A 10,329-nucleotide genomic window follows, 5' to 3' on the forward strand; every position below is an offset into this window, starting at 1 on the left:
GGAGGCCTGGCTCCTTGTTCCCCTCCTCAGAACCCCATCTTCCCATGGGGCACAGACTTCCTCCCTCAAAGCAGCTCTTTTCAGACAAAAGCTTCCTCTGACAAAAGCACTGTGTGGATCTGGGTCATTTGTGTAGCTTTCCATGCTATTTTCCTAGTAGTTTCTAAACTGGATAACAGGGAAGTGAAGACCTCCAGAAGGTGGGTGGCACCATCCCATAGGCTGGCCGCCAGACTGGGTGTCACAGCAGCACCCAGGCAGTTTATTTAATGCAGAGTCCTGCCCTCCTCTGCTTGGGATCAAAGGGGAAAATAGGGGAGAAGCAGTGTTAAGTAGTTGTGTTGGGAACAGCAGTGCAACCGTTTCAGGGCATGGAGCCCCTTAGCAGGCAGCATCTTCCCAGGTCACCAGCCTGCCGATGCTAGTTCCTGGTCAAGTCTCCTGGCTGGGGTGCTTCTCTTTCATTGATTTGACTGTCTGCTTAGTAGAATCTAGAATCTTCTAAGAGACTCACCACCAGATAGATGTTAGAGGTCGTTTCTAAACTGGGTAAGTGAGGAGGAAAACCCCATCCTGAGAGTAGGCGGCACCATCCCCTAGGCTGCAGTCCTAGACTGGGAAAGGAGGAGAAATTGAGCTGCGTGCCAATGTTCACCCTTCCCCGCGTCTCAGATTCAAATGCCATGTGACCGGCTGCCTTGTGACTGACTGTAAATGAGACCTTCCGTCTTTTAAGTTGCCTCCGTCCAGCATGTTTCCCAGCACTGAGAAATGTAGCTAATACACAGAACAAACACATTTAGAGGATAAACACCTAACCGGCTGTGTGGTCTGAGGAGAAGAAGCCATTTGCACAGGTCACACAGTGGCTTCGGAACAGTGTGAACTGGAAGTCAAGTTTTTGGAAGCTGAGAGTAGTCCTGAGCGCATCTCAGAGAATTATTTTCTTATTATCTTCCCTTGTCCTTGTGAAGGCCTTCAGTGTCTCACCGCTTAGCTATCTGGACAGTTGATCTCTTCTTTTTCTCTCTCTCTTAATATTATTACTTTTTTTTTGTCAAGCTCTTTCAATGTAGCCCAGGCTAGCTCCAAAGTCATAATCCTCCTGCTTTTGTCCCTCCTAAGGGCCACATCCAGCTAACTAATTGGTGTTACTTTTTCACTTAAGGGTAAAATCACTTAGACTTAGATGTAGTTCAAAAGTGTGGGGTGCAGGGGGTGAAGAAACAGCACACTCCATGGGAGAACTTGAGCCTACTGGGAACACAACATCTCTCTACCTAACACTGGACAGCTGATCAGCAGGTAACCTTTGGTCACATGTGGATACTGGCTGTACTCTCTTCTCTCTGGTTCTGTGCAGACAGGAAGCTCTTCCCCTAGGACACCTTCCCAGATCAAGGGCAGATGGAAGAATTCCTTGGCAAGTTGCATTGGTAACTTCTGTCCTTACTAGATTCATGGGCCATCCCTACAAAGGTACCAAAACGAAATCAGATCACCTCCCCGCATCACACACAGGCCACAGCCAGGTCACTGAGCCTTCCTTGGCCTTGCTTAGTTTATGGGCTAACAAACCATCTAGCACTGCCCACCTGCCCCCTCCCTGACACACCACACCGGCTGAGAACAGAGGACAGTAGCACTTTCCCAGGGAAGAGCAGGGCATTGTTAGCAGCAGACCCCAGCTGCTAAGAAGAACAGGGAGCCCCACAATGAGTTGCTAGCACAGATTTTCTTATCTCCCCTCTGGCACCATGGAGAGCTGTGGGATTGTGTGTGCGTAATTCATTTTTGTTCTGTCCTCACTCGGAGCAAGGGTTGGGTAAATATTTGTTGAGAGAATGAAGGAATAAATGAATAGTCAACGGATGGCTGAGCCTCCTAAGAGATAAAAGCTGTCCTCGCTGTGGGGATAAAGCCACCACCAACTGAGTGTCACAGGAGGCCAGTGTGGGCGCCACATCTGACATGATTGGCTTACCTGATAGCTCCAGGGACCCAGATTGTTAGGAGGACAGTGGGGGTGGGAGCGTGGAGCAGGCAGTTGTCGCATCACAAAGAGTGACCGCATGAGCTAGCATATGGAGGACAGACAGGTGGGCTCAGGACACAGTGTGCCAAGATGTTAGGGGCTTCTCCTGTCAGATGAGGCAATGCCAGTTGATGCGCCTTAGTTCTGGGGACTTCTGAGGGATTAGGAAAATCTGGGGTAGGAAGAATCATGAACATGATCAGATCCTTTGCCACTTGGAAGCCAAGCCCACACCCTCCCAGAAAGGAGTGTAAAGAGACTCTTCTTCTGAGCCATGTTGGACTACTGATGGCCGGCATTACCCAAGGGAGAGATGGAAGGCGACCATCACTTCCCTGGAGGCTGCCAGGCTGATGTTCCCCATATGTTAGACATATGTTGATGGTTGCAGAACCAGGGATACTTTAGTTTTGAAGAAGGAAGCCCCAGCAGGCCTCCTTTACAGGATCAGGGCAGTGGGGGCCAAGGATGCAGCTTGGAACTGTTCACGGGGTCTCCTTGGCCACAGTTCTTTGGCATTTTCAGATGGCAGACAAATGGGTAATGGTAGAAGTTGGTATGAAAGAAACGTCCCGGGCTCTTGGTTCACAGAAGAGCACACGCGTTTCCAGGCAGCTGTCCAGCTGTGCCTCCCCATCTTGGGTGTTGTCTCGATAACTGTGCTCTGCGCCCCTCATGAATCATCTCTGGGGACCCTCTTTCCCACTTTGCAGGTGAAGAAGTAGCTTCAGAGATTTCTTGTGGATGTCCTGAGGTCGCTCATTCTCTTTTCAAAGATGTCATTTGGGAGAACTACTCATGTTACCCACAATGGTCGTACACAATAGCCCATAAAGGTAGGGAGTCAAAGCATAGAGACACTGGCTGAGTGGCTTCTGAGGAAACATAGCCAGCAAGACACAAGGTCCTTATCTCCCAGCACACAGTAGACATGGCAGAAGGATGCTCAGAAAAGGCCTCTGGAGGAGGTGATGGCGCAGCAGAGACCAAGAAACTGTCCAGGGACTGAGTGTTGTAGGGAGAGGGGCCAGGAAAGAGGAAGGGTATTATTTTTTTAAAAAAAAAAAAAAAAAAAAAAACTGACGAAAGACAAAGGTGAGGGGTCAGTAATACAGTTGGAAAAGGACTTGCGTGGTAAGTATAAACTGGGTAGTACCAGTTCCTACAGGTATAGAGATCAGAGGGCAACTGTGTGGTTAGTTCTGTCCCTCCACCATGTTGGTACCAGGCATCAAACTCAGGTTGCTGGGCTTGGCAACAAAAGCCTTCATCCACTGTGCCACCTCACGGGGCCTCAGCCTGTGGTTTTGAAATGCTCACAGCGCCGAGGTGGGCAGAAGCAGGAACGTGAGCCTTCCAAGCTACCCGCGTTAGAGAAAGATCTGGGGCAGACTTTCTTTTCAGGGCTTGACTGGCAGTTCCCACCTGCTGGGTGGCCTCCTTCTTGAATCCCCGTGATCAATTGCCCACATTGCCGCCCCAAAGGGAAAGATTGCACAGCCTCTCTCCAGAAGTTTCTACAGAACATCTAGACCTATGTGAGCCACACGTGAAGACTCTCTGTCCCCCTCCCTCCTTCCCCCTCCTCTCTTCCTTGCTCCTCTCTACCCATTTTGATATGTATTTTGTCTGTGATTGATGAATGCCGAATGACTCCTCTCTCTCCTCTGCTGGAATGATGGCAGGAATACCGTGTAATCTCTCCACTCATTTTTGTTTTTAAGGTACCCCAGGCTACACGTGGAGGAATAAAAGAGGTGGTAAAGGTGAGGAAGGAGGGATGCAAGGCAGATAATGACTCTGAGAAAGCCCTTTTCCCAGAGCTTCTCTGGTCAGTCTGTGCCCCAGGTGTGGCCATTTGTAGAGCCCAAGGGAATTCAGTGAGGGATGCTTGGGGAATAGGCAGGCCAGGAGAGCATCTCTCTAGTCCAGTTGGCCCATGTCAGGTGCTGGTGGATGTTCAGATCACAAAAGTATCCCATCCCTTGACTATTGGAACCCCACAGCATGACCCCCACACTGGGCAGTCCCAAAGGCTCCAGGTGTTGCAGATATACCCTGGAGGCAAAAGCAGTCAGCTGACAACTGAGTGTCTTATTGCTGGCAGCTTCCTGAACCTGATAAATCCTTGTTCTCTCAAGGTTGGAAGTACCTCTGCATGGCACCGTGGGGAGCACATCCCTGGAACTCCTGATCCAATGAAACTCACTAAAAGGTAGTGGCACTGTTCCTCACCCAGAAAGGTGGTGACAGCAGAGAAGACTCCGTAAACACATGGCGCCTACCCCTCCCCCCGCCCCGGGATGCTGTGCAGGGGAGAGAGGTGGGGACCTCCAAAGAGATAGGACTTCTGGCATTTCCACAGCATCAGGTTCCACCGGGTCCAAGTTTGGAGAAAGTGTCCTGGGAGACCACCCTGTGACTGTTTCACTTGGAGAAGAGGAAAGAATGTGCAGTAAGCAGAGGAACGCTGGCCAACAAGCAGACAAGCAAATCAATCCCACATGTGTGCATTGGTGGGCAAGATCTGCAGGGAACTTTCCCTTCTCAGAAGAAAGCTGAAACTCTGCATATTCCGAGCCATGAAGGAGGGCCTTTGTACCACTAGCTCTGGGCACACTTCCAGGGGACTGGGACTTACCTCAGCTGGTTCTGCTATGTGATGGCTAGTTTCAGTTTGTCAGCTTGACACAATCTAGCTGGAAGGAGAGTCTCAGTGATGGACTGACTAGACCAGCATGGCCAATGGGCTTGTGTATGGGGGCGTTGTCTGGATTATGCACATTTAGATGAGAAGACCCGCCCACTATGGGTGGTGCAATTCCGTGAGTTTCAGTCCTGGACTGTGTACAAAGGTAAACAGTGAGCTGAGAGGGGCATATACTCCCTCCATTTCTCTCTGCTCTTGTCCGTGGATGTCCTATAGTCAGTTTTAAGTCCTACCTTGATTTCTCCATAATGGTGGCTGGGCCAGGAACTATGAGCTAAAACCCAACCCTTTCTTAAGCTGCTCTTGGCGGGGGCTGTTTAACAGTGGCAGAAATGACAAACCCAGCCACGTGGATTTTTTTAAGCTCCTGGAACTTGGGGGGAGGGAGGAGTGGGAGAGTCTGGAACTCTGGGCTAGAGTCTGCTGCATGTCGTGAGCAGACATTCATAGGGTGTCCATGTGGGAGCTTAGGAGAACACTGAGAAAAACAGAACAATGGAAGGCCAGCTCATCAAGTGTCAGAGGGAACAAGGACTTTACGGGGGAAGAAGGCGAGGAGGCATGCGCGTGACATTTCGGCCAAGAATCTAGCTGCGTTTTTTTATGTGTCATGAGAGCTTCAGCAGGGTTAAGTTTGAAGATGATCAACTGATTTGTTTACCAGGGGAAATTTCAAGGTAGGATGGCGTTTGGGGTGGTGTTGAAGAGGCAGCAGTGATTGGTGGAAAGCTCAGCACTATTGTAAAGGAGCTCCCACACTTTGCTGAGACAATGGGAAGATATTTTCTCAGGGTCATCCCATAGAAGGTGACGCGGCTGTGGTTCAAGTGGACAGGGATAAATCTCAAGCTGTCAGTAGACTTTGTCAATGCCATAGGCATTGTCCACGTGCTTCTGGTTTTAAAGGCAAAGATAGAAGATTGAGGAGATTTGTGGAGCTCAGCCAAGGCCAGGTACCTTCTGGTAGGATGGGAGTCCTTGCAAAGAGGCCCTAAGAAGCCATTTGGTGAAGCTGTGAAGGTAAAGCTTCAGTTGTGATGGAGACATCCCAAGACACTGGCGTTGCCAGGATTCTGTGATGCCTGCTAGAAACTGCAGGTGTAGAGTACAGGTGACCAGCACCTGCAAGAGAAGTTGTGTATGCAGTGTTAGAGCTGGGGTGTGGCCATCCAAGTCTTCTGCAGCCCAGAGGACTTTTGTTTTCTTACCATCCCAAGACGCTGGATATGGAGCTGCAAGAGTCAGTGTTTCCTTGTTGAGCATTGGTTTTACTTTAATGTGATTGTTCACTGTTACTTTTAATGTTAATACTTCCTGTCTTGGTCACTGTTCTATTGCTGTGAAGAGACGCCATGACCACAACTCTTATAAAGAAAGCATTTAATTGAGGCTGACTTACAGTTTCAGAGGTTTAGTCCATTTATCATCATGGTGGGAAGCATGGTGGCACACAAGTAGACATGGCTTGGAGAAGTAGCTGAGAGTTCTACATCTGGATCTGCGGGAGGGAGGGAGGGAGGGAGGGAGGGAGGGAGGGAGGGAGGGAGAGAGAGAGAGAGAGAGAGAATAGTGCCACCCCCTGTTGACCAAACATTCAAATCTATGAGCCCGTGGGGGTCATTCTCATTCAAACCACCACATTTCCCTTTTGGAATAAGGATATTTTCTCTATACCATTATTATATGGTCGAAGTATACAATCTGATTAAGATTATAAGAACTCACAGTGAAGAATCTTTGGACTTTCAAAAAGCTGAAATTGTTACTATTTGGACTTAAAGGTTGGATGATATTTTACATTATAAGGGAAAAACCATGAGACAGTTAAGGACAAGAGGTGGGAAGTTATGGTTTAACATGATACAGTATGTTTGTGTATCGAGTTGACAGGAGATGTATTATGGCGGTAAGTTTTAATTGTCAACTTGACAAAGTCTAGCATCACCAGGGAAGAAAGTTTCAGTGAGGGACCATCTGGATCAGGTTGGCTAATGGGCATGACTGTTGGGAGATTGTATTGATTACATTAATTGGCGTGGGAAGATCTGCCCACTGTGGGTAGTGCCATTCCCTGAGCTTGAGGAAAAGATACACTGAGCCCAGGCACACACGAAGTTGCGTGTGGATGGGATGTGACGGTTGATTTCGTGTCCTCTCTTCTTGACTTCCCTGCAAGGATGGACTACAGCCTGGAACTGTGAGCAGAAATAAACCCTTTCTCCCCTCAGGGATGTTTGTCATGGCGATAGAACCTAAAGTAGGACACACTGGGTGGTGGGAGCTCTGAGGCCTTTGAAGGAAGCCAGCAAGGTCTCCAGGAAAAGGTTCATGAGTCTAAAAGAGAAAAGAAGAGCTGAGGACAGAGCTCAGGGATAGAGCACAGGTACTGAACTCAACCCCCTCCCTGGAGTAGAGGGAGGGACTGGTAGGTTCATGTCCATAATCTCAGTACTTAGAAGACTAAGACAGGAACATCGCCCCAGGTTATCTTAGGCTGGATAGTTAGTTTCAGGCTAGCCTGGGCTATAGAGTTAGACTCTGTCTCAACAACAATGAGAAGCTGGGTGTAGAGATGCACGCCAACACCTAGGAGGTGGAGGCAGGGAAAGGAACGTGTGGTTTGAATGAGAACCGTTCTCACAGACTCATGTGCTTGAATGCCTGGTCCCCAGTTGGTGGAACTGTTTAGGAAGAGATCAGAGGTATGGCCTTGTAGAGGAGGTGTGGCCTTGTTGGAGGAGGTGTGGCCTGTCACTGGGGTGGGCTTCAGGGTTTGAAAAGCCTCCTGCTATCCTCTGTGCTTTGCTGTTTACTGCTTGCAGTTCAGAATATGAACTCTGAGCTGCTACTCCAGTTACCTGTATGGTGCTACCTCTGCTCCATCACCAGGGACTCCAACCCTCCAGAACCATAAACCCCAGATGAATTCTGTCTTCTAGAGGTTGTCTTGATCACTGTGTCTTATCACAGCCACAGGAAGTAATTAAGGTTGAACTTAAGGTCAGCCTTGGTTACAGAAAACCCTGTCTCAAGCCCCTCCCCCCAAAGAAAGGTTCTTTTCTGGGCAGAGCCGTGGCAATCCTGGCCCCTGGTGCCATGCATTTAAAGCAACTTCCTGTTCTTGGATTTGTGAGCTGCTTGACCTCCCTCTGAGGCACATCTCATCTGTCTTATAGTACCTGCATGCTTACACACCCCTATTCCCGTTCCCCTCTCTCCTCACCTACTTTGTGGTCACTAGCCTCTAAAATACCAGCAGAATAGAGAGTCAAATAACAAATATTCATAAATGTCTACCATATATATGCCCCAGGGTTAGGAGATAGGAAACACTTGGGGTTTGGGGAGAACAAGACGCTCTCTATGAAGGATGACTAACATGTGGTATTCCTGCACCCACTGCCCTGCCCATGCTTGTCAGGCATTGCTTACCAATCGTCACACACCTCTCCAGGAAGGTCCCCTAGCCTGGAGGAGCTGTTACAGGGGGCTCAAACTCCTCAGAGATACTGTTCACCTCTACAAAGGTAGTCCTGAGAGATTTCCAGCAGGCAGTGAAGGGGTCTCCTTTCTAGGGCATTTTCCGCTGCTAATAAACGAATCAGAAACACTGTTCCTCCCTGGGGACCCGCCTCCCAGGCCTTCCTGTTATCCAGTCATTGTGGCCTCCAGAACATTAAGAGGCAGAGGCAGGGTGATCTCTGTGAGTTTGAGTCCAGCCTGATCTGCACAGTGAGCTCCAGGACCACATAGAGAGACCCTGTCTCAAAAAACCAAAAATAAAAAAAATAAAAAAGAATGTCACTGACACTAGGCAATTATCTGCACAGGGCCTTTGCACATATGGCCCATTCTGCTTGGGACATCATTCTTTATTGTCCAGGGCCAGCCTGATCGGTGACTGTTCAAAGATGACTCCAGCTATGTCCTTAGCAGGCCTCCCCAGGACTCCCCCCCCTCCCCCGGAACCTCATCTCTCCATCTCTCCTTCTAGGGCATAAGCCGGTCTGGTCTGCTCATCTCCTTGACAATGTATTTATTTGCTCTGTAAGTCCCCATCTGCAACCCAAAGGATGGATGAGGGTCTGGTGGTTTTCCAAGGTCTGCTGGTGAGAAAGCTCTCTCTTCCACTGCCTATGGAAACCAGCGGCCCACAGAGCACTGGTCATAGCTCTACCTGCCCTCACTTCTATGGAAATCTACATGGTGAGCTGTGTCTCCTGCATAAGCTCATGCCATTGTTGAATCTGGCTTCTGCAACCCCCATACCTACCCGGGGGGAAGGGTGGGGGCTCAGCTTCTCCATGAGCAGTGGGGTCGAGCATAGGGAGATCCATCACAGAGCTGACACTCTTGGAGGCAACTGAGGAATTGCACTCTTTTAACACAAAACAACATAGTCAGGGATGCTTGCATGGGCCAGAAGTCTAGGCATGTGGCTGCACTCACAGGCTCCAGGGAAGGCTCCCTTCTCCCTTTTCTGGTCTCAGTGACTCCTGGCATATCCTTGGCTGGTGAGTGAGCCACATTACCCTAGTTTCTGCTCTGTTGCCACGTGACTCTTTTAAATCCTCTCTTCTCGCCTTCTTCCTCGGCACTACCTGCGAGGTGACTGCCATCTCCTTTGTGGCATCATGGTTGCCCTCCGGCTTCTGGTGAAGCCCAAGATAGTCAAAAAGAGGACCAAGAAGTTCATCCGGCATCACAGATCGATATGTCAAGATTAAGCAAAACTGGAGGAAACCCAGAGGTATTGACAACAGGGTGCAGAGAAGATTCAAGGACCAGAGACTGATGCCCAACATTGGTTACAGGAGCAACAAGAAAACCAAGCACATGCTGCCTAGTGGCTTCCAGAAGTTTCTGGTCCACAGCATCAAGGAGCTGGAGGAGCTGCTGATGTGCATAAGTCTTACTGTGTGAGATCGCTCACAATGTTTCCTCCAAGATCCGAAAAGCCATCGTGGAAAGAGCAGCACAGCAGGCCATCAGAGTCACCAGTCCCAATGCCAGGCTCTGCGGCAAACAGAATGAGTAGATGGCTTGCATGCATGTTTTATTTGTGTTTAAATAAAACCACAAAAACTGCAAAAAAAAAAAAATCCTCTCTTCTCAACAGGATCCTCACATATTGGCTTATCTGAAGAATCTCCAAATAAGGTTATCGTATTAGTTAACTCTTCCCCTTGCTAAGACAAAATGCCTGACAGAAGCAGCTTACAGAAGGAAAAGCTTATCTTGGCTCACAGTTCAAGGATTCTGTCTGTGATGGCACAGAAGGCACAGTAGCCAGAGAGTGAGGTAGTTGGTCACACTCGGCCCACCACCGTGAAGACAATGCTCACCTTGGTTTCTTTCTCCGTCTTATCCAGACTGGGGCCCCTGCCATGGCACAGGGCTGCCTGTCTTCAGGGTGGTCCTTCCTGCCTCAGTGAAACCTTCCTGAAAACATCTCCCATAGGAAGAGTGGGCCTCCTCAGAGGTCCTGAATGCCGTCTCATTGACAACGAGGATGGGCCCTTGCAGCTGCCTTGTGGGATTCTGCCAGGCTTGACCTCACCCTGACTGGGGTAAGCTCCTCTCT

General features: G+C 49.3%; 1 pseudogene; it reads left to right on the forward strand.

Annotated features, from left to right (window-relative positions):
* Positions 1-9,379: 9,379 nt before the first annotated feature.
* On the forward strand, positions 9,380-9,783 carry LOC130882007 (60S ribosomal protein L32-like; annotated as a pseudogene).
* Positions 9,784-10,329: the final 546 nt, after the last annotated feature.

The sequence above is a fragment of the Chionomys nivalis genome, chromosome 9 (genome assembly GCF_950005125.1).
Source record: "Chionomys nivalis chromosome 9, mChiNiv1.1, whole genome shotgun sequence".
Classification (NCBI taxonomy): Eukaryota; Metazoa; Chordata; class Mammalia; order Rodentia; family Cricetidae; genus Chionomys; species Chionomys nivalis.